The sequence below is a fragment of the Carlito syrichta genome, unplaced genomic scaffold (genome assembly GCF_000164805.1).
Source record: "Carlito syrichta isolate Samal-C Ts95f unplaced genomic scaffold, Tarsius_syrichta-2.0.1 Scaffold136261, whole genome shotgun sequence".
Lineage (NCBI taxonomy): Eukaryota > Metazoa > Chordata > Mammalia > Primates > Tarsiidae > Carlito > Carlito syrichta.
In genome coordinates this window covers 83592-86416 of record NW_007080357.1, presented here as the reverse complement: position 1 = coordinate 86416, position 2825 = coordinate 83592, and positions in this window count along the sequence as shown.

Sequence of the window (2825 nt, the reverse complement as noted above, 5' to 3'; positions counted from 1 at the left end):
TCGGGGTCTGGGGCCTGGGGCTGGGAGCCGGGATCAGGGCCGGGGGCGAGGTCGAGGGTCAGGGTCGACGCTGGGCTCAGGGGCGGGGCGAGGCCTCGTCCTGTTTCCTCCCCTGTGAATCCGCGAAGGGGTCGTGGCTGGGGTCGGAGCTTTGCCTGGCGACTGAGGGTCGGATGTCGTTGTCTGGAGAACGAAGGCTGGGCCTCCTTGGAGGCAGCCGGGATCTGGAGAACGAAGGCTGGGCCTCCTTGGAGGCAGCCGGGACAGGGCTGGGGTGGAGGCCTTGCGTAGTACTTCCCCGGCCTCGCCCAGTATCCCGGACGCCAGCCCACCAGCGCGGTCGCCGAGTGCTTGAAATAGGCCCGCGGTACAGCAAAGGGCAGCCTTTCGTTTTCTTCTAGACGCAGGGTCTGGTTCTGCGAGTTCCTTGGTTGGAGTTCTCTGGCGCAATCTAGCTCATCGCAGCCTCGAACTCCTGGGCTTAAGCCAGTAGCTGGGTTCACAGGCAGCACCGTGCGGGCTGATTTATTTTTTGTAGAGATTGGGTCTCACTGTGTTGCCCGGACAGGTCCTGAACTTCCCAACTCAAGCAATCATCCCGTCTTGCTGCCAGAGTGGATTACAGGCGTGAGCCACAGCGCCCCGCCACATTTTCAGTTTTGTTTAATGTTCATTTAAATTAAAAAACCTGCTAGGTGCCGTGGGTCATGCCTGTAATCCCAACACTTTGGGAGACTGAGGCCAGAGGATTGCTTGAGCCCAGGAGTTTAAGATCAGCCAAGGCAACATAGTGAGACCTTGTCATCACAGAAAATCCTAAAATTAGCCCTGCATGGTGACCTGAGCCTGTAGGTCCAGCTATTTGAGAGGCTGAGACAGGAGGGTCACTTGAGTCAAGGAGTTTGAGGCCATGGTGAGCCATGATCATGCCACTGCACTCCAGCCTGGGGAACAAGTGAGATCCTAGCTCTAAAAAAAAAAAAAAGTGAATATATTTAAAAACAGTGCAGGTTTTTGATTGCATGTTGAAATTATAGTATTTTTGGCATATTGGGTTACAGAAAATGTTATTTCACCAGTTTCTCTTTACATCGATTTTTATTTCAATAACTTAGGGGGTAGAAATCATCTCTTTATATATATATATATATATTGATTTATTGTAGAGATGGTGTCTCACCAAGTTGCCTGGGCTGGTCTCGAACCTGTGGGCTAAGGCAGTCCTCTCACCTCAGCCTCCCAAAGTGCTGGGATTATAGGTGTGAGCCACCACACCCTGCCTTCTTTACATTTTTAATGTTGCTGTTAGGAAATGTGAAGTTACAGGTGTTGCTGGCATTCTTCTTCTGTTGGGCTGGATGCTCTGGGCAGTGGTGGCCATTGTGGATGGCGCGCCAGTGTACAGAGTGAATGCTCCTGGCCGCCACAGCCTCAACCCGCTGGGCTCTGGTGATCCTTCCGCCTCAGCCTTCCGAGTAGCTGGAACTACAGGCGCGCGCTACCACGCCCGGCTAGTTTTTTTAAATTTATTGTAGAGATGAGGTCTTGCCAAGTTGCCCAGGCGGATCTCGAACCCGCGGGCTCCCAAAGCACAGGATTATAGGCTGAGCCACCGAGCCCGGTGATTCTTTGAACTTTTGCCACTTCATGATTGGTAATTTATGAGCACACCTGCCCATGCCCCAGTAATCATTCAGCAGTTTTTGACCAAAACAGCATGACCTCCTTGCCCCACCCTCCCTATTCATTCAAGCTTGCCCTAGTGACTTTTTTACTTGTTTCCCCAGATGAAAAAAGTCCTCAAAGGGAAACGTTTTGCTGATGTGGAAGAGGTGAAACAAAAAATGGCACTAAAAGGCATAAAAATGGACAAGTTCATAAACTGTTTTGAGCAGTGGAGAAAGCATCTTGATAGGTGTAGTACATCAAACGGAGAGTCCTTTGAGGGAGACTGAAGTTTAAACAGTGTTGGAATGAATACACAATTTTTAAGTAAATAAATGCTGGGTTTATTTGGGTCCTGCTGAGTATTTCGTTACAATTAATGACCTGATAGTAACACTTTTTTTTTTTTTTTTTTTGAGTTGGGAGTCTTACTCTCTGTCGCCCAGGCTGGAGTGCAGTGGGACGCTCATGGTCACCGCAGCCTCCACCTCCTGGGCACAGGTGATCCTTCCACCTCAGCCTTCCAAGTAGCTGGAACTATAGGCGTGCACCACCACACCCAGCTATTTATTGTAGAGATGAGGTCTCACCAAGTTGCCCAGGCTGGTCTTGAACTCCTGGGCTCAGGCAATCCTCTTGTCTCGGCCTCCCAAAGTACTGGGATTATAGGCTGAGCCACCATGCCTGATCTTTTGATACATTATTATATGAATTAGAGTTCATGCTTGGTTGAGATTTCCTCATTTTCCTAATGTCCTTTGTCTGATCCAGAATCTCATGTGACGATTAGTCTTTGTGTCTCCCGAGGTTGCTCTCGGCTGTGACAGTTTCTCAGACTTCCCTTATATTGGTGAGAACCGCTGTTTTGAGGAGTCCTGGTCAAGTGTTTTTTAGACAGTCCCTCAGCTGGGACTTGTCTGTTTTTCCCATGATTAGATTGAATTCTTCTGTCTTTTTAACCAACCAGTTTAGTATTCTGGATTTCTTAGGCTTTTAAAAAAATTTTTTAGCCAGGCTCGGTGGCTCAGCCTGTAATCCCAGCACTTTGGGAGGCTGAGATGAGTGAATTGCCGGAGCCTGCGGGTTCGAGACCCGCCTGAGCAACTTGGCGAGCCCTCATCTCTACAATAAATCAAAAAATCAGCCGGGCATGGTAGCGC